The sequence below is a fragment of the Trachemys scripta genome, chromosome 2 (genome assembly GCF_013100865.1).
Source record: "Trachemys scripta elegans isolate TJP31775 chromosome 2, CAS_Tse_1.0, whole genome shotgun sequence".
Taxonomy (NCBI): domain Eukaryota; kingdom Metazoa; phylum Chordata; order Testudines; family Emydidae; genus Trachemys; species Trachemys scripta.
The window spans coordinates 64,961,682-64,983,736 of record NC_048299.1 but is presented as its reverse complement, the minus strand read 5'-3'; the positions used below and the strand labels follow the sequence as shown (position 1 = coordinate 64,983,736).

At 40.8% G+C, this 22,055-nt stretch overlaps 1 pseudogene; it reads left to right on the top strand.

The window, feature by feature from the left end:
- The first annotated feature begins 21,532 nt into the window (after nucleotides 1-21,532).
- On the top strand, nucleotides 21,533-21,761 carry LOC117873990 (annotated as a pseudogene).
- The last annotated feature ends 294 nt before the right edge of the window (nucleotides 21,762-22,055 follow it).

The window sequence follows — 22,055 nt, the reverse complement described above, 5'->3', positions numbered from 1 at the left end:
AAGGTCCGGCTTGACAAAGCCCTGGCTGGGATAATTTAGTTGGGAATTGGTCCTGCTTTGAGCAGGGGGTTGGACTAGATGACCTCTTGAGGTCCCTTCCAACCCTGATATTCTATGATTCTATGTCATTCAGTGTATAACTGATCACTTTGTCTGTGCAGTCAATCATTTGGATTTCACAACCAGCCTAAAAAAAAAAGGAAGCTCTGTACCAACCTGTGCTGGGGACGCACCTGTCTACCCAATTATTAAAATCAACAATATTCCTCTCAAGGCTGGAGAGAATTTTTTCTACCTAGGGAGTATGCTGTGACATAATGCTACAATTGATGATCAAATTATCCATCACATAGCCAAGGCCATCTCTGCATTTGGAATGCTCTCACACTGCTTGTGGAATGACAGGGGTGTCAGACTAAGCACTAAGCTAAATATCTATTTGGCAGTTGTGCTCACAATGCTTCTATATGGTTCTAAAACATGGACAATATTGCTGTCACAGCAGCAAACTTCATCAGTTCGATATGCACTGTTTTTGGACTGTTTGCAGGGTCAAATGGTGGGACAAGATTCCCAATATCAAAATTCTTCATCATCATCAGATATCTGGCATTTAAAGCGTGGTCATAAAAGTTCAGCTGTAATGGTTTGGGCATCTTTTTTATATGGCCAACTTGAGAATACCCAAGACTGTATTTTATGGTCAACTAAAGCAAGGCACCCATTCTTGTGGTGGCCAGTAAAAACAATATGAAGATATACTGAAGTCAAGCTTGAAAGCATGTCAGTTTGACCCCAGCAACTAGTAAGCAACAGCCCATGACAGAGCAAGGTGGCGGCACATTTGTCCTGTCACTGTTATCCACTTTGAAGCCAAGCACTTAACACCTTATGTGAAAAACAGGAACAGCTACAAAGCAAGGATACAACAGTCAGCAATGGTCTGGACAATCTTCTCTGTTCCACATGTTTGTGGTTCTCATATTGGTGTGACCTCACATTTACGTGTTGTATGAATAATAGGACTATATTTTAAGGTCCTGAAATATAGAATGGGCTCAGAAATGACTGTTAAGGAATATACCTTTTTTCTCCTACATAACTTACTTTTGTTTCCATTGAAGATTTGGGAAATAAACCAGTTCAGTGTGTGTTTTATAAATGTACTAAAAGATTAAGCAAGCAGTTATAAAACAAATATAGGTTTAAGTGAAATATACTGTTAGCTAGGTGAACTTTCTCTTGACTTAATTTACAAGAGTACATTACAATTATCTAATTAATATTACAGTTGGAATACAATCAATAAGTCAATGGTTCGATTTATCTGGATCGCCAATTACCATAACTGGACATTAAATCATATTGAATAAGTTAAGAAAAATAATCCTTCCTAAGGTTTTATGGAAAGATTGATGGGAGAATCCCTTTTCCTTTATTAACTTGATTAATTTAACTCAAAGTCTGCTGAAAGCAACAGCTGTTACTTGATCTTGATTTTCAGGAAGACAACTCTCAGTACAATTTCCTGGTAGCTTCTTTTTGGCTACCTTTCTCCCATTAAGCATTGCTGTTCACAAAGATTGTATTAAGCTCGATTTGTCAAATATATTTTCCTCCCCACTTTACAAAATGCCTGTAGTTTTTTGACAGTCTGGCACAAACACAAAATGATTTCTAAAACTCCAAATGTATAGCAGCTTTAGAACAACACTGGTTTAAACCTGGGATCCCTCACTGTTTCAACAACATACTTACAGGGTGTAGAGTCTACTTGGGGGAACAACCAGTAACACACACAGAGACACACACATATACACACACTCTAGTGAGTTGGAGTGGTTTGAGCATCCTTGAATTGCTCTACAGAAGGATCTTCATCTTCATCTTCTTCTCATTAAAGTCTCTAACTCACGTGGACTTAAGTTGATATTTCCCGGTATCTCCATCAATGATACGACATGATCTCCCCTTTTATATGTGGTGGGGCTCTGATCTTTACCTGTCTCTTGGTTACACCTCAAGCTCTGCTTAGTCAGTGTTACTGATCTTCACTTCTCCTTCTCTGGGTGTCTGGCCCAGGGAATGGAGCAGGATACAGCTTAAGGTATCTTATTGGTGCAAGGGAGCGCTCCTCTCCTTGCTCTGAATGATGGTATCTTTTATAGGGATCACTGATTCCTCAAACCCACCCCAAAGGATACTCTTGCCCAATTAGGGGTTCTAGCATGTTGGGATAGTTCATCTGGGACCAATGACCTGGTCTTGGAGTTACATCAAAAGTTCCAGTTTAGAGTGTACGTGTTGTAACCCAGTTTGTTGCAGATTTCTCTTGAAAACAGGATGCAAAAAGTTGTCATGTGACAAGGAATTGTTAGGCAAGCTTCCAATTTAGACCCCAGACACAAATGTCTCAATTGTTTGAACAAATCATGAATTATATTTAAAGATACTCATTAACTCATTTCCACACATTCTCCTAATAATGAGTTAATTATGATACTGGGGAAATAGCCTAAGGAGTGGGGTAGCAGCTAGGGCAAATGTATAGGTTTTATCCTAATGACCTTTGTCTACATACAAAAAGCTGCTTTAACCATCTTTTAACTATCTTAACTTTTGTTATACATTTGGCCAAAGTCATTTAGGCCTAAATCCAGATGCGGCTTTTGTTCCTTAATGTTCACCTATGGGTTTGCCGAATCCTCATACATAGACATAAGACTCGGTCATCATCACTTAGTAAGGGGTATGGGAAGAGATTTTCAAAGAAACTGACTTTCAGTGGCAGTTGGGTACTTAACTGCCACTTGTGCCTTTGAAAAATCTCTCTTAACCTTCTTGCCATCTGTCTCTCAGGTGTGTGCAGTTGAGGCGAATAGCCATCCTTTCCTCCATTTCTTTATTCTTTTTCTTTTCATTTGCTTTTTTCCTATTTTTACTTATCAAGATGTTTCATGTTTGCTTCTCAGTGAAGGAATGGAGGTGGCCCTATACACCAGAATTCATATCTAAATCTGCGTCTGAACTTCCCCAAGTTTGAGGGCATTAAGATCCATGGTTTTGGTTTCAACCATTTTAGAGATAAGGCCCAGCTGTGAAGTGTGAATCTAAACTTCCCCAAAGTACAGCAAAGCTTGGATCTAGGTTGCTGGAGCAGAAACATCTCTAGATTGCTGCTATGATTGTTTTGTTCTTTGCTTTAAAATATTTGTGGGTGTGTATATATATATGATGGTATACCTACAAGTATAGACATAAGTATTTACATAAACACACACGGCCATTCTTATCTACGTACACACACACACACACACAGGGCCATACTGGGCCAGACCAATGGTCCATCTAGCCCACTATCCTATCTTTTGACAGTGGGCAGTGCCAAATACTTCAAAGAGAATGAACAGTACAGGGCAATTATCAAGTGATCCATTCCCTGTTGTCCAGTCCCAGCATCTGGCAGTCAAATCCTTAGGTACACCCAGATCATGAGATTGTGTCCTTGACTATCTCATTGATGGACCTATCCTCCATGAACTTGTCTAATTCTTTCTTGAACCCAGTTATAGTTCAGTCCTTCACAACATCCGCCGGGAACCACTTCCACAGGTTGACTGTGCATTGTGTGAAGCAGTACTTCCTTTTGTTTGTTTTAAACCTGCTGCCTATTCATTTCATTGGGTGACTGCTGTTTTTTGTGTTCTGGGAACAGGTAAATAACACGTCCTTATTCACTTTCTCCAAACCATGATTTTGTAAACCTCTATCATATCCTCCCTTAGTTGTCTCTTTTCTAAGCTGAAAAGTCCCAGTCTTATTAATATCGCCTCCTATGGAAACTGTCCCATACCCTTAACCATTTTTGTTGCCCTTCTCTATACCTTTTCCAATTCTAATATATCTTTGAAATGGGGCAACCAGAGCTGCACACAATATTCAAAGTATGGATATATCATGGATTTATACAGCAGCATTATGATATTGACTGTCTTATTATTTACTCATTTCCTAATGGTTCCTAACATTCTGTTAGCTTTTTTTGACTGCTGCTGCACATTAAGTGGATATTTCAGAGAACTATCCACAATGACCCCAGGATCTCTTTCTTGAGTGGTAACAGCTAATTTAGACCCCATCATTTTGTATATGTAGTTGTGATTATATTTGCCAATGTGCATTATTTTGCATTTATCAACATTGAATTTCTTCTGCCATTTGTTGCTCTGCCATTCAGTTTGTGAGATCCTTTTGTAATTCTTCACAGTCTGCTTTGGACTTAATTATCTTGAGCAATTTTGTATCATCTTCAAACTTTACCACCTCCCTGTGTACTCCTTTTCTAGATCATTTATGAATATGTTGAATAGCACTGGCCCCACACAGATCCATGGGGATGCCACTTTTTACCTCTCTCCATTCTGAAAATCGACCAGCTATTCCTACCCTTTTTTTCCTATTTTTTTTTTACCAGTTACTGACCAGAAGAGGACCTTCCCTCTGATCCCATCACTGCTTAGTTTGCTTAAGAGTCTTTGGTGAGAGACCTTGTCAAAGGCTTTTGAAAGTCCAAGAACACTGGATCATCCTTGTCCACATGGGTTTATTAACGCCCTCAAAAAATTCTAATAGATTTGTGAGGCATGATTTCCCTTTATAAAAGCTGTGCTGACTTCCCCACAAATAGTGTTATTCTATGTGTCTGATAATCTTGTTCTTTACTATAGTTTCAACCAACCAATTTGCCTGGTACTTAAGTTAGACTCACTGGCCTGTAATTACTAGGAAGTCTTGTAGAGACTTTTTTTTCAAGGGGCACATCCACGTACACACACTCCTTACATTTGGAAAAGTGCAAGCATCATGCATGAAGCAAGGATTATACCACAGTGGTCTTAACTAGGCATTATTCATGCCCACACCTGGTTTTACATTTTGAATAATGTGCAGCATCCCTGCATGATCTTATCATGGCAATGAAAGTGCAGGGTAAACAAACCAGTAAAGAAAAGCAAGATGTGAAACAAGAGTTGCTCAATATAATACGAATGCAAATGTTCCATCTGAAAAATGTAAGTCATGTATTTCAACTATGAAGCCATTAACTCCCTCTCTCACACCTAAAACCCATTGTTAGAAAAACAGGAAAATAGAGCAGAACAAATTGCTGTAATGATTGCCATTTAAGTAAGATTTATGAGGTTCAGGAAAATCAACTGCCTGCAGATTAAGGTTGCCAATTTTGGTTGGATGTATTTCTGGAGGTTTTATCTCATGACATAATCCTTAATTCCTGGAGACTCCAGGACAATCCTGGAGTGTTGGCAACCCTACTGCAGATTTGTAATTACAAAACTGGCATGCATTGTTCTTCCAGCCCACAGTGAAGATTTTCAGTAACATTATGTTTGTCATACTTCTACCATGAACAAAATGAAGTGCTATTTTCAAAATGGGATTTTCCACAACATATTAGGAAAACATTTTCCTTAGCTGGACACTGATGTGGCAAGAGCACCATCTAGTGTGTCTTATACTACATTACATCCAGGACCTGTAGAATGAACATTAAAAACTTAACTCACTACAGCACTTTACAAACTGGCCTACTGACATGTTTTTCTTTTATGTGAAAAAAGGCAAACCTTTCTAATGGGTAGAAATTGGACTTCTTTACATTAGACCAGCTTCCCCACCCTTTTTCTATGGTTATGTCTGCACTAGCACTTTTGTCAGTATAATTTATGCCACTTCGGGATGTGAAAAAACTCTCCCCCGAGTGGCATAAGTTATACTGACAGAAGTGCCAGTGTGGACAGCACTATGTCGGCAGGAGACACTCTCCCACCAACATAGCTACCGCCACTCTTTGGGGGTGGTTTAATTATGTTGATGAGAGAGCTCTCTCCCCTCAGCATAGGGCAGCTACATGGGAGATCTTACAGCTGCATCCATAGAGCTGTGCTACTGTAAGCTCTATAGTACAGACATGGCCTGTGTGAAGCCCAGGAAAAAACTGAAGCATGTGTGTTCCCCTTGCTAAATCCCATACACATATATAAGAGAGGTAATATCTTCTGTTGGATTAACTGAAAGAAACTAGATTTTGAGCTACACAGAGCTCTTCTTCAGGTCTGGAAAAGGAAATCAGAGTTATACAACTAAATACAAGGTGGGACAGAGGGTTAAGCATAAAAGAGTTAACACATGTTGCAGGAGTCCAGTTAAAAATGAAGTGGGCAATTAACACTTCTGCAGTCATAGGACAGATAAGTGTTAGTAGGTTACAGATTGTTGTAATAAGCCATAAACAATATCTCTGTTGAGCCTATGATTTTTTGTGTCTAGAAGATTATTAATTTAAATTCCCAGGCTTGTCTTTTGGAGGTGTTGGGCAGGTTTCCTTTGAGGACAAGAACTGAGAAATCTGACATGGAGTGATCACTTTGTGATATGTGTACGCCCATGTACTAGGGAAATGCTTTATATCTTCTACTGAAGTTCTGAGGCTGCAGTTGCTCAAATCGCTGTTACTCCTCCATTCCAAAAAGAATGGCAGTGGACCCACAAATCCCTTAATTATATTCTTACCCCTACTGGACCCTACAATACCTTACTCCCAGATTCTTGCTATGCTGGTACATAGAAGCAGCAGCCCCTTGAAGCAGTGCTCCTTAATGCACAAACTGTGTAGAACTGCCCTTCCTCCCTGTATGGCTTCCCAAAACCCATCCTCAACACAAACAGTGGAAGAGAATTTGTCATATGTGTTTGACAGCTGCAGGGATGGGGCAAGCTTTAGCCTCATGAAAATTTAAAAAACCCTGAAATGTCATAGTTCAAATGGACCCATAATGAAATAGGAAGGTCTGTATGGTATTGTTTCAAAGGAGCAATTGTTGTCTGAATACAGGCAGATCTAGCCACATGTTCTGCCTGTATTCCCCAACACCAAAAATTTGACTGAAAAACCTGCAAAAACAACCTAATTAGAAGAAATAGAAACACACTAATCAGAGCAGTACACTCAATTTATTTATTTGGGACAATGATTTCTGCCTTATACAGTCCAAAAAATACAGAAAGAAGAGGTAAGCTTAATCTCTTCTTCCAGTTTCTATTTTGTTTTCAAAAATGTTTGCTTGGGCAAAAAAAAAAAAAAAAAAAAAAATATGTACATCCATAATCAAATGCCTATCATTTTCTATATGTCTGCTGACAGTTATAATTTACGCGATAATGAAATGTGGCTTATCCTCAGTAAGTTATAAATTGTTGTATGTTTATATTAAACAAACTGAAGTAATTGAAAATGTTTAACTTCACTGTTCATTACATTGACTTTGCTCAACTGTATTCCATATCTGCTGTGAAAAAGCAACTTGGTATTCAAACATAAGCACAACTGAGAAATGCATTTTTTCTCCTTTTGAAAGTGGGGCTTCAAGAACAAAGGCTTGTTGCACTCCTGTGACAGAAGAGCTGCAAGTCAATTGACAGAAAATGGAACTATCATTTGATCTTGAACATTTTCTGCCACTAAAATCTCCTTCAAAGCTCAGTGAGGAAACTTTGGACTCCAGGGGCCAAATATTATGTCAGGAACTTGATTCATAGTGTAATCAGGTGCAAGAGTGAATTATTTCCATATGGGGACAGAAATGCCACCCACCTGCCTCAATGGATGGGGGGAAATTGATGGGCTGGTGGTCAAGGAGGACAGTCCAAGCAGCGAGGGAGAGAAACATTCAATGAGAGCCACCAGGCAGCTCCTCCTACCCAGGGAATCTCTGGCACCCATTGGCCAGCTGAGCAGGAAGGTTACAGCTTTCATCAGCTCCCAAGATGTGATCTGGAGAGGGGGCCATGTGTGGCTCCATTCCAGCAGCCCCACCCTACCCACCCCAAACTAGGAATCGGAGTCTGGCCTGACTGATACTGCAAGTTTAGTTGATTGCCAGTTGGAGGTCAGGAGACAATTTTTCTCCAATGGGCTAATTGGCAGAAGATCAGGGAGCTTTTTGCGTTGATCACAGCTCCTTCAAGCCAGAGTGGGTTAAGTAGGAAGGCACTTAGAACCAAACTGTGGTACTTGGGTTGAGTTGTTAATTTGTCACAACTTGTGGCCTGTTTCTGGTGTGGTTAAAAGGATAAAATGAACAGTTCCCAGAGGTAAAGGACCTGGGATTTGGTGATGGACCTTAAGCTAATGGGATAGGGAGACATCCTATGGCCCTCACAGACTGAGGTCCCCAACCTTCTGCACCCTCTGTTCCCCTCATGGTGGAGGGAAGGGTGCTAAGACTCAGAGTGAGCTGAATCCTGGGGGGGTAGGCTGAGGAGAGCCTACCCCAAGTTATGGGTTATATGGTAGGAGCCCCCACTGGAACCAATTAAACACCTGGAACAGGAGTGCACTGGCAATGGGTGGGTATCACCTCTCCCCTGTGTTAAAGTTTAATAAAAGTTGCAGCCTGCTTCTTAATTTTATACATAAGTCTCTCCTCATTTTGCTGCTATGTCTGCATCAAGTAAACCACCATATTCACTGCATGCTGTATCTTATATTTTCAAGCAGGTGAACAGGGATAAAAATATGGCAGCTTGTAACTCTCAGTTGTAGCACATTTTCAGAACTCCAGCAGTTCTGTGTTCACAATCTCCAGACAGATAGAGAAAGCAGACACAAAGAGAAACTAAGGCCTAGTCTACACTAAAAAAGTAAGGTTGACCCAGCTACATCACTCAAGTCACACCTCTGAGCAATGTAGTTAAGCCATACTAATCCCCGGAGTAGACCGCCCTAGGTTGATGAAAGAATTCTTCTGCCAACCTGGCTACTGCCTCTTAGGGAGGTGGATTACCTACAGCAGTGGGAGAACCCCTCCCTTCAGTGTAGATAGCACCCTACAGTGAAGCCACAGCAGTGCATATGTTGCTATGGTTTGGTTGGAGAGAACATTCCTCAAAACTTGATACCTGCAACACATCAATTTACATCGCCATAGTATGTGTTCACAGTGGGCAAAGGTAGAAAGTTTTCTTGTTTGTTTTTAATGCAGGTTTGGAATTCAATATATATTGCATAATGAAGCAACAAAAGTTGAGATGTACTTACATCATAAAATCTGCTCTCTCTCTCTCTTTTTATTTATTTATTTTGCATTGCAGTAATCTCTTTTGACTGAAATTAGTGTTTTTGTAAGATTCTTGCTGGGGGTAATGAGACATTTCCATTCTCTCTCATGGAAGATGTCCTAGCAAAAATCCATGATGCTTATAAGGCTGGGAGCATGTTTCTCTGGTTATATCACTAGGGGAGGAGCAAGGAGCCTTCATTATGCTCTGTTAAAAATCTTAACTAGTGAACATATTCAGAAGAGACTTTTTCAATTGCTTATAACTTTTTTTTTCTAAGTTTCTCTCCCTTCCTCTCTCCTCCCGAACAAAACAAAAACTAGCAATATCACTACTCCTCATTAAAGACTGTCTACATGGCAAATTTCAAACTTCAGTTATTTTTGCTGTAGCCATGACCAAAAGGTGTGAATGAGACATTTTATAAACAGGAGATGTGTCTACTGATGATCACTAAGCTTAAACAGATGAAAGAAATTTCCTCAATTTTTTTCTAAAAATTTCAACTTTGGGCTGAGACCAGTTTCTTAAAAAAAAAAAAAAAAAAAGCACACCACCCCAACAACAATCCCAACCTATTGTTTAGAAAATTATGACAATTTGAAAAAAAAACGTTATAATGATATCTATTTTGCAACTTTAACAGTAAGCAACAACTACTCTCACTATAATAAAAGAGGAAACTTGGGATCTTTTTTCTCTTCATACTGCTACTATTTCCCCAGTCCTGGAGCCATACTACAAAAGTGGGTGGGGTGAGGTTTTGTGATCTGCAATGTGCAGGAGGTCAGACTAGATGATCATGATGGTCCCTTCTGGCCTTAATGTGTATGAGTCAATGACTGGAGAATGCTATTTGTAGAAAATAGAATGAATACATAGACATTCTTTTTACAGTATGGGTAGGGTGACCATATTTTTCAAAGGGAAAACGGGACACCACATGGGGCTAGCCTGAGCCCTCCTCTCCCGCCGGGCTGTCCCAAGCTGCTTGCCTGAGCCTCCCACCCCCCCACATAGGGTTGGCCCACGCCGCTCACCTCCTCTGCACATTCCTGTGCACCCCACTTTTTAAAAGTGGGCATTTGTCCCGTTTGCTCTTGCCAGCTGATCAAGTTGATAAAAGCAAATGGGACAAATGCTCACTTTTGCCAAAAAAGTCAGGATGGTCAGGACAGGGCTTAAACGGCCAAAACAGCCAAAAGGGACATATAGTCATCCTACGCATGAGTTGTAGTGGTAGCTGCAGCACTGCAGTGCCCTGTGCCCTCAAGGTTAGGGCAAGTAAGGAAGAGGAATCCATCTTCCAATCACATGCAGAGGACCCCCACTCTAAGCCCAGTTACTTGGGCTTTTCATGGGGGATATGAATTTCACCCACAAGAAGAGATATCTAGATGTATAGTAATGAAGAGAACTTTTCCTTATTTCTTCAATATGGGAAAAAGTTAATACCATGTCCAGCCTCTGTTCCTGGGCTGATGTGTGACAGTAATTAAACCTAATGTGGCCTCCTTCAGGGAGGAAGGATGGTGGGATTCAAACAGTGGTCAATCCTGTCTTCTAGACCCATCCCAAGACTCTCTGAGCTTTGCCCTTTCTCACTCCCTGCACATTTCATAAATGATTCTCTGCATTCAGCCCCATCGAGTACAGTAAAACTGCACCTGTCTGCTGCCACAGGTTTGCTATTCTGGACTGGATTCATCCACACGTAAATGAATAATACACTGTATGAATACTTGGACTGTGAAAGCCAAATGCATAACAAGATACTAGTATTTGATGAATGCCAATGGAAACTCAGAATGCCTGCAAGCTTCATGATACAATATTTGAAGTAGTCCTTCTTTCAGAATCACTCAGAGTAATAAATCCCAGTTTGGTAATCAGACTGAGTTAAGGAGCCAGTTCTCCATAAAACCTTTCATGCCTCAATATACATCTAAGATGTGCTGATATCTCACCACATATACATATGGCATCATTACAAAGAGGACAACAAAGATTACACACGGAAAGGAAAGTGATTTTAATCTCCTGACTCTGCTTTATCAAGTTCAGGACACAGGAGAAAGCAGCGTAATTTTGACACAGACCTCGTATATGGCTTCAATTAACATCTTTATGCTGATTTGTATGTCAGCTTTTCCCATCTTGATTGGTCTGGGGCCTTTCAAGCCTATATTTCAGCCTATCTCTGACATCTCCTCCTTAATATCTTGCTGTCAACTTAAAATGGGCAAAACTGAAAACCACTGCCCCAATTCTCAGTGCCAAATGAGCCAAGCTCAACATAGGAGCCAGGAAGTGTTGGGCAAAGGCTGTTGCAGGATCTGCAGCTGGCTAGGGAACAGAGAAGTCTCTGATGTAAGATAAAGCAGACCCACAGCTTGTTCTAATTGATACTCATCTGCAATGGCCCTCTCTGGGACACTGCTTCCTTCCACTCTGCCCTTATGCAGGGGAGGAGGTCTCAAAAATATCCACCAAGCCTAGGGATAGGCTTTTTATCCCCTTCAAGCCTCTACCTCTGATGTGAGGCCTACAAAAAATTCAGTGGTTAGGCAGCTAGTGTGCTGTGACCAGGGGCCGACTCCAGCTTTTTTGCCGCCCTAAGCGGTGAAGAAGAAAAAAAAAAAGCTGATTGAGCCGCCGAAGTGCCGCCGATGAGTGAAGAGAGGGAGTGAAGGACCCGCCGCCGAATTGCCACCGAAGACCCGGACGTGCCACCCCAGCAACGGACGGACTGCCACCCCTTTCTACTGGCCGCCCCAGGCACCTGCTTCCTTCACTGGTGCCTGGAGCTGGCCCTGGTTGTTACCATTGCTGACCACATTGTCTCATCATTACCTAGTCTTAAGCTTGGCTTGCTGTATCAGCCTGTGGTCTCGCCTTACACTTCAGCTGTAAGCTCTTTGAGGTAGTGCAATGGGGCACTCACCTCCTGAGTGCCTCCTCGCCGCTGAGTCTGGCACTGCAATTATTTCCCCCACTCCTGGCAGCCCCTGTAGGTTGCCAACCTCATTAGGCAGGTCTTCAATGGCTCAGCCCTCCAGCCAAGTCACACAGGGAAAAATGAACCCCTTCCAGGGTAGCAAAGAGTTCAACAAACTGTCTGCCCTCAGAGTCTTAAGCCCCATCCCAGGGCCCTTTAAATCTAGCCTTTTGCTCAGGCTTCTATAGGAGCCTTGTCCTCTTCTCAGGGATTAGGCCACTTTGCCAGTGGGGAAATTCAGTCCCACCTACTACTCTGGGTTCCAACCCAGGGACCCTCTAAACAGTAGCCACAACTTAAATTTGTGGACCACAACTTTATTTAGTATTAATGGAGATTCATATGGGATTCAAGGAATCACAGCACCACATTTTTTAAAATTATTTGGCAACATTTTATCCACTCCAAAAAAACCTGCTTAGTTTGTTCAGTTACACTCAGTTTGGGCTTTTCTTAGTCTCCATGAAAAAATCCATTGTGTCTTAACAAAAATTAAAGGGACATATTTTCAGAGCAAGCATCCTCAAAGTTGTATCCTCAACATTTTTAGACACAAATTTACTCACTGAATGAAAATGGGTATTTACAGACAAAAGTATTCATTGTATGGGTATAATTTAAGAATCTGCCTTTGAAAAATTGGCATAATTGGTTTCAATGGCTGCTATAAGTCATGCTACAACTCCATCTTGGCAGATCACTGGCTGAGAAGACAAGTGGGGCAATAAGAGAATTGGGAATTTCAGAAAAGCAAAAACGGTCCAAGAAGGAAGAACAAAATATAATCTAAGGAATTTTTATGTAATTTCTCTGGGCTTGGGTCCCAAAAGGTCCACAGGACAAGAAATGCCTTACTCAGGGAAGTAATCTTTCCTTGCTTCTTCAAAAACACATAGAGAGACCAACACTGACAAAACCCATCCTGAGTGTATCAGACCTAGCTAATTGACACTCAATATCAAGCCTTCCATTCCTGAGCAAGCTCACTGGGACACTATCAAAAAGCCTTCTTCATGTTCAACTAGCCAAAGCCAATTTTCTAGGCTCTGGACAATCTGGAGACTGGCCAGGACAAGGAACAGAAACAGCATGAGTCGTGCTGTTGGACGGAGGACAGACATCCATCCTTACATTCTTGAACCTCTCTACAGCATTCAACGTAGTTGATAAAAAATATTGCTGTGCTGTCTGAGGAAGCTGTCAGGATTCCAGCAGATGAAGTAAAATGTCTTGAGTCTTTTCTGGAGGGACTCACCCAATGATTAGAGATGGGGAAAATGTGACTTTCTCACTATACTCCTCACTGTTGGAATCATACAATGATCAATTCGCTCTAGTATATTTAATATTTACATGCAACCTCTGAGAGAGCTGGTCAGACATCATCGACCGAATTGCCAAAAATATGCAGAAGACAAACAGCGCTATTTATCTTTCACAGCCTACCTCACCAAGCTAGCCCAATGCTCGTCTGAGATCAGTTCATAGCTGAAGAACAGCCAGTTAAAGCTAAACCTGAGTAAGATGGAGGTTATGCTGGTTGGCAGAGGAAAAACTTCTGATGAGGTCTCAACCATGGTGTAATCTTTACTGGTTGAAGATGCATACTCAAAACAAGTCAAGTCAGAACATAGTTTAGGAGTGTATTTCGATTCCTTGATGTCACTGAGCTTTCATATACCAGCATCCACAAACATCACATTTTACCATCTTTGTCTGGCTAGGAAACTGCATCCCATCTTGGGATGACCTGGCCTGACCTGCCTCCTGAATGAACTACAGCAATGCAATCTACCCAGTCATGAAACCATAGGCTCTCAAAACTGAAACTACTCCAAGACACAGCAGCATGGGTTAACACACGTACACCCCAACCTAGTGAGCTCACTACACTGGCTCCTCACAGAAGGCGACAACTTCAAGACCTCAGTAATAGTCAAGATACTTAATTATCTGGGTCCATGATTGCCTAGAAGATTTCCTGAATCTCCAGGATGAAGATTGTGACCAAAAACTGCTCTTGTGTGCAATGGAACTGGCTGTGACAAGGGTAAAACATGTCTATGCAGGAGATGGAGCACTTTCAGGGGCTGATTCAGAACTGTGGAATGATCTGCAGGATCAAAGAACCACAAAAAGCCCTGCCAACATTCCATTTCAAGTGCAAGGTGAACTTCATTGATTTTGCCTTCCCTTGTGAAAGCACATTGTATATTGCTAGCATACATATATTTAAAAAAAATATGCACTTGCAGTATTTGCCCTAGAGAGAATAAGAGTGAGAGATCCACATGAAACAGATATTAGTCTCGATGCTTATTTTGCTATCGGAAGGCACTCAGGTACCACGGTGATGGGTACAGAATAGAACAGAACAGTGGTCCCCAACCTTTTCATCTGGCGGGCACCAGATGACAAGCCATGGAGGACCGCGGCAGCGGACGAGCATCCACTGAAATGCCGCCAACAAGTGGCAATGTCAATAGGTGTCGCCGCCGACAAGCAGCGCCATCCAGAGGCGTCGCCGCCAAAATATTGCCAATTTTTGGCGGCATTTCGGCGGCGATGCCTCTGGATGCTGCTGCTTGTCGGCGGCATTTTGGTGGATACTCGTCCTCCAGTCAGTATGCGGGCTCACTTAGACGCCCCAGCGGGCACCATGGCGCCCGCGGGCACCGCGTTGGGGACCCCTGGAACAGAAGAATACCTAGCCTCATGGTTCACTGCTAAGTTGTGAAGGCATCTTTCACCACAAATTTTTAACAAAACTGTTTATGTTGCTGATTTTTCCAGGAGCTTTTCACAGCTCTGGTCAGTGACAGTGATGGCCAAGGCTCAAAGTTCAGTTTACTTCAGAGAAATCCAAAAAAGTCTGAAGAGTTATCAAGGGTTATCTGAAATATCCATTGGAAGCATTGGATGGGAGCCTGCAAAAGATTCAGGGAGAAGAGAAGCTCTTTAAACATTTCAGTCATGGGACTGCTGATTGCTAGTAATAAGGCACATTTGTGATCAAATAGCATTTGTCAGAGTCCCTCTGGCTCACAATTAACTCTATTTTAAAATAAACCCAATACTGTTAATTCACTATACCTAAGCCAAACTACAGCTGCAGGACACACATGAATGTTTGCTCACTTTGTTATTTCTGCAGTAGCTTTCTTCTATACAGACTTCAATAATACTTTACATACATATACATTTAAATATTTAGATATTATACCTACCTGGACTATGCAATGGTCTATATTATATTTGTTTTTAAGCAGACCTTGGCAAATCTACACCATTTATTAAATCAGTACATTAGTTTCCAGAGCAAGACTACAATCTAAGTAAATAAGAACTGAGGCAAACCCACCTGGTTTGAAAATAATATAATTATATTTTTATACCATTCACAACATAAAGGATTTCACACTGGTGTAAATCAGAAGTAATTCCACTGAAATAAATGGAAATTCATTGATAAAGTAAGATCAGAATCAGGGCTATTTTTTCTCTTTATGTGAGAAATAATTGGGATAGGGTTTGCTCATATGCACGTATGTTCAGGAACCTCATATTTTTTGTTTAGCTGTTTGGCAGCATTTCAAATTCTCTCTCTCACTACAAAGATTTTAATGACAGCTGCTTTAAAGGTGACCTGTACAGGATTTTTAAAAAATTGAGCTTGTGCACATTTTTGCTTCTTTATGATTATAAAGAAGTCTGAAAGGATTTTTAAATAAACATTTTTTGCTTGTTTTTTTCTAACCTAGAAATATCAGGAGTGTCAAGTTTGTTCTTTCCTGGCTTTCTTTGAGGACCTCTGGCATCTTTTCCATGTGTAAGTACCTATACACAGTGATCAAGTCATCTCTCATCCTTCTCTTCAATAAGCAGAATAGACTGAGTTCCCTCAGCATCACATCATTTCCAGCCTCTGGATCATTTTTGTGGCTCTCCTTTGAACTATCTCCATTATTTCTGCATTCTTCTTGAAGTGTGGACACCACAGCTGTTCACAATATTCTAGTAGCAGTCTTACCAGTGCTGTGTACAGAGGCAAGATCACTTCCCTACTTTTATGTGACACTCCCCTTTTTGTACATCCTAGAATCACATTAGCTCCTTTAGCCACAGTATTGCGCTGAGCGTTTATGTTGAAGTGCTTATCTGCAGTGACCTCTAAATCTTTTTCTGATTCACTGCTTTCCAAGACAGTCTCTCTCATGCTGTAGGTATAACATGTACTACCTTGCATTTGGCTATCTTAAAAAAGCCTTTTGTTGGATTTCAGAGTAGCAGCCGTGTTAGTCTGTATCCGCAAAAAGAAGAACAGGAGTACTTGTGGCACCTTAGAGACTAACAAATTTATTAGAGTATAAGCTTTCGTGGACTACAGCCATTGGTATCTCCCCATTGCCAAGTACATTTTGAGAGCTATGTGTAAGTAACATAGTTTTTAATCTATCTAATGTGTGTCCATGTTACGGAAATTTATTAATCTAGATGTCATATGGTTCTAAGTCACACGCCTTGGAGAAATCCAAGTATACTATATCAACTAGACTCTAAAACAAGAGATAGGATATTTTGACTGGCATTAATTATATTTTTAGCCTAAAATTTTTTTGTTGGTGGATATCAAATTAACCATTCCATTATTTTACCAGGACTGATGTCAGGCTAACCTGTCTCTAGCTCCCTGAGTCATGCTTTTTAAATATTGGAACTATCTTGGCAGTCCTCCAGTCTCTCAGAATTACTCCAATTTTCCAAAATTTGTTAGTTTGACATCACCATTGTTAGTGTGACATCATATTTGACGAATGATGAGATTCTAAGATGTGTCTCTACCCAGGGAAGGAACGCTATAGTGGTTTTAAGTCACCTTTGCACCCTTCTGGTCCTGTTTTGCTCCAGGGTGCTTATGGTCTGCGTTCCACAGTGCCTTTACCCAAGTGGCATAAAGGAGGCTCTAAAAGGAGGGCCCCTTCATGCCACTTGGGCCTATTATGTGGCTGTACAGGAGTTGGAGCAAAGATGAGGATCTCAGCCTAGATCTCCCGTGATCATGGAGTCTTCCTGCGTAGACAAGCCCTAAACTTGTACGTATTAAAAAACCTTTCAGGCCTTTATTATACATGACAAAAAACAAACCCCGCTCCCCAGATATAAGACCGCTCCCCCTTTTATTTTTAAGCTTTCAATCACCTTTAAATTATTGGTAGCCCATCCTCTTTGTTTTACAGGATTTCATGTTTGCTCCATTTATTTCATGTCATTTTTTTCAGTGGCAACTTCATCATATTTTCTAAGAATCCTGTCTTGTAATTTTAGTGGCTCCAACTTTATGATCCTGATGTAGCTGTATCTCATACATGTCCTAATGCTTCATAAAGCCTTTCACATACAGTTTCCACTAGCTCCCAATGGGCACCCTCTTGCTTAGCCATGCCTGTGGAGTGGCCCATTTATTAGCTTGTAATACTGAAGAAAACTTTTCCTCACCTTCACTTTTCCCATATTTTAGCTTTTATTAATCTGTTTCCCAAATGATCTCTTTGAACACACCAGACCAGATCCTCACCTGGTGTAAATCTCCAAAGCTCCGTTACTTTCAGTGAAGCTACACTGACTTACATCAGCTAAGGATCTGGTCCCACCCTCATACTGTAGGTGAAATCCAGAAAAATGTAAGAACAGAGGTTAATATAATATTACCTTAATTATTCCAACCTTGAACTAATTGAAACTCCTCATTAACTGAAGGCCAGTCAGGCAACGTAAGCTATGCATTGATCTTCTGCTTCCAGGAAACCTTCAGAAGTCTTTTGGTATCTCAAACCTTCAGAAAATTGGGAGGTTAACTCTATAGTTAATAATAGTTATCCAGAGCTACTGTAACAGAAAGTACATCAGCTGAAGAAGCATTAGGTTCTGCCTCTAGAAATATTTGAAAACTTTTACAAATTTCTTGTGTGATATTAGATGATTGCCAACATGTGTATTTCTTGGATAATTTTCTTTACACTTGAAGCATACTGCACACTGCAGTTTAAAACAAATGTTTAACACTGCTTTTCACTTTTTGACATCCCACTATAAAAGCTTCTTTACAAACTGTAAATACCACCTAGAAACTAGAAACACTTTTAACTTACATTTTCCATAAAGCAGGGAATAGCTGCTGCATGGTAGACAGGCAGCCAATTAAATAGTCTGACTTTTTTCCTTTCATTAAGTGCTAATTCAGCTCTTCATCTTTCTCGATTTTCTTTACTCAGTTTCAGGCAATTACCATGAGGGGCTATGATGTTAATGAGTTATGCATAGCAGATTTAAAAATGAAATACCTTTTTAGGATATGAAGTTCAGTTAATGGAAGCATCAACCTGAATAGATGCAAAAACCAGACATCTTTGATATCAGGGCTTGATTGATTTTATAAGTCAGGTGTTCATATGAATAAGTAACCTTTACTTAGCTCAGGGAGATTTTTGACAAGAAATTTTCACTGATGAGCTATAAAGACAGCCTTTTTGTAAGACACTCTGCTCTGTATTGTCCCTGATATTTTTAATCTTGCTTGGGGTTAATTTTTTAAGTAATCTAAATCCATGAAACCCTGGCAGATCTACATATCAACTCAAAACTGCTTCTACAGTTACCTATCTCGACAAATTACATGACATGAAATTATCCACTGGAACAACATAACACTTTTACCCAATCCACAACTGACATTACAATTTATGGACATATGTTATGTAAAAATGTAAAAATGTATGGACAAAGTGATCACTTTATTAACTCCTCCTCACTATTACACTGGAACATGCCAAAGAAGAGGAATAACTACTGGCTGAATACTTCCAGGTTAGATCTACAGATTCATAAATTGCAATTACTCTGGTGCCCTGTCTGTATTTTTTAAAACAATCCAAAAGGGCAATAAAATTACTATGTTTAATATTAAAAATAATTATTTGTATTAGTATTGATACTAATAAACCTAAAAGCTAGGAATTATCTACCTTATCAGTCACATAAATTTTCAGCTTCTTTCTCCAGTAAATATATTACTCACATTTTCCACTCACTGTTTTATTCTGATCCTCCATTTCTCCCCTTCCTGCTTGTGCTAGCCAGCTCTCTGCCCAGAATATGCTGGTGTGACAGAATGTACCCTTGTGTCCACACCCCACACACTAATAATCTTTGTACAAAGTATGACTTAAAAGTATCATTTGAAAACTCATAATTTGCTGGTTAGTATTGTCCTGATAAAACATGTGGCAACCTCATATGTGAAGTTATAAGACTCCACTGTATGGTGTTATTAACACATGTTCCAAACTGAGGTTGGCAAACGGGTCTATCGCAAACAGCAAGATGTGCTCTGCTGAAATTTGCATTTAAGCAGTAAACAGAGTCATCAAGCAGGAAGGGAAACAAGGGAAGCTCAAATAGGTGAGAAAAAAACACCAGGGAACATCTTTCCCCATAGACTTTTTGTCTCTTGGTACCCAGCTAGAAGTGTTTTTCCAGGGGGACACTGAAACAATAAAAATGAAGAACAAACACTCCAAGACACACACACACCCCCCCTCTCTCTCTTTGTCTCTCATGGCACTTAACACAACAAGTTGGATTTTGGGGGAAGACGTCTTGACCCAAGGAATTTGGTCAGTAAGACTTCTGAAAGCACGTGGTGAGAAAACTTTGCTTTGAATTTAATGTAGGTTGTTAAGTTAGGCACCAGTTACATTTTATCTTTATCTTTCTTGTAGACATTTAAGACTTTTATGCCTCATTACTTGTACTCTCTTATAATCTATCTCTGTGTAGTTAATAGACTTCTTTCATTGTTTTATCTAATCCAGCGTGTTTAAATTGAAGTGTTTGGGAAACTACATTTAAGATGGCATGTTGTGTGCATATATTTCTATTAAAGACATAATGGACTTTATATGAAACTTGTATTGTCCAGGAGACTTCTGGGCAGTACAGGATACCCATTTCTGGGGGAGAATCTAAGACTGGGAGGGTGTTGGGGTCACTCTTCAGTATAACCGAGACTGGTAAGAACCAAGATCTGGCTGGCTGGCTGATGCACACACACAGACAGAACTGGCGGCTTTTTGTGAGCAGTTCAGGCTGGAGGCTACAGCAGCAACACAGTGTAAAGGGCACACCAGGTTAAAGGGCAGGGATGACACAGCTCCTCATTAGTGTGGACTGTACCCTGGTATGTCACAGATGGTTACGAGTGTATTACTTATGAAGGGCTCTAACTCACTAGAAAACAATCTCCCCTCATTTCCTTGGTTGTGCAACCACATAGGCTGAATCTGTTTCCATAAATACGAATGCAATATTTTATCTGAATTTGATTATATGGGACAATGTAAACCTAGCACTACTACCCTCACTCTATCACAGTCTTAGTTCCACCTACCCACTGTTGCAATTATGTCAGTCTCCAGTACGAAGGCTTAAGAAGTACACCTACACAGCTCCTTATATGAAGATGATCGATCCTCCCCTGGCAGGACCATTCTGAAGTCCAAACTTCCAGGAGGACCATTACTGCATTCAATATTATCCAATCTCTGGAAGCGGAAGCTAGACAAATTCAGAAATAGGGTGTGGATTTTTAACATTGAAGGTAACTAAACATTACAACTTACAAGGGATTCTAAATTCTCCATCACTTGAAGTCTTTAAATCAAGCCTGTACATCTTTCTAAAATATAAGCTGTCATTCAGCAACACATTTTGGGTTTGATGCAAGATACACTTGGTGAAATGCTATGGCCTATGTTAAGAAGGAGATCAGATTAGATTATCATAATGGCCCCTGCTGGCCTTAAAATTTATGACTCTATTATTGTATGTTTTCCAAGCCACAGTCTTTAGATTCACTCTCTATAGTCAAACAAAGCTCTGGGATCATCCATGAGAAGGAACCATTTCTTCTTCCTCACTCCCAACTTAAAGTTGGTCACTCATAGGGTTAGGTTTGTGGCACTGCCCCCAGATCAGCCACAGCATGGTAATTGCAAGGTGAAAATGTGAAGAGGTTCATGGTTCAATATCTAGTTTTTTCTTTTTCAACAATACATCACAAGACTGGCTCGAGCCCCAACCCAGTAACCTGGGACAATTACATACCACCCTCTGGTCACCTCTAAGAGGCAATACTTCCCCTCTCACAAACACTAGCCAAAAGTGATCATTTGGGCAAAGTAGTCCCATCATGCTGAGCACCTAGGCAGGGTGGGTGTGCCCATGCAAACAAGGTCAATTCCTGATGTCCTCTTCCCTAGCTCATCACTAGGTGTCCGAGGAGAGCTCATTCAGATCCTGCTTAGGCATGCAATCAGCTTGTTCTTCAGAAGCAACAAATACGCTTCTCGGCTCCTTAGAGCTAAGATCAAAGTGTAGTGTCTGTTCTTATCAGTTTAATTTTTTTTTCTGATGGATGATTGCAAACACCCATCCAGAAAATGGAATCACCTGCAGCCATTTTTGAAAAAATTGATGCTGCTTTAAAGATATACTCCACTTCTCCTATTTTGGAAGAAAACTCTTTTTCAGCTTCAGCTATTCTATCATCGGCTGCTGCTGTTCCTGCTTCCCAGAAATCTCTGCAAAAACCTATTCTGAAGACCACCCTTGATGCTTCACGGAAGACCCGGAGCACCTGCAAGAGCCAAAACATTAGGAGCTGGCTGAAGAAACCCCCTGTGGATACCTCTGCAGGGAGACCTGGGTCCAGACGGACAGCTCTTCAGGACTTCATATCCAGGAGCAAGAATATCTCAACAGCTCTTCAGGAGGGGGACCCCCAGAGAACCCTGCCTGCTGATCACTGCCCCACCAGGAAGGATGCCACCGTGGGAGCCCCCTCGACGACCCAGGACCAGGA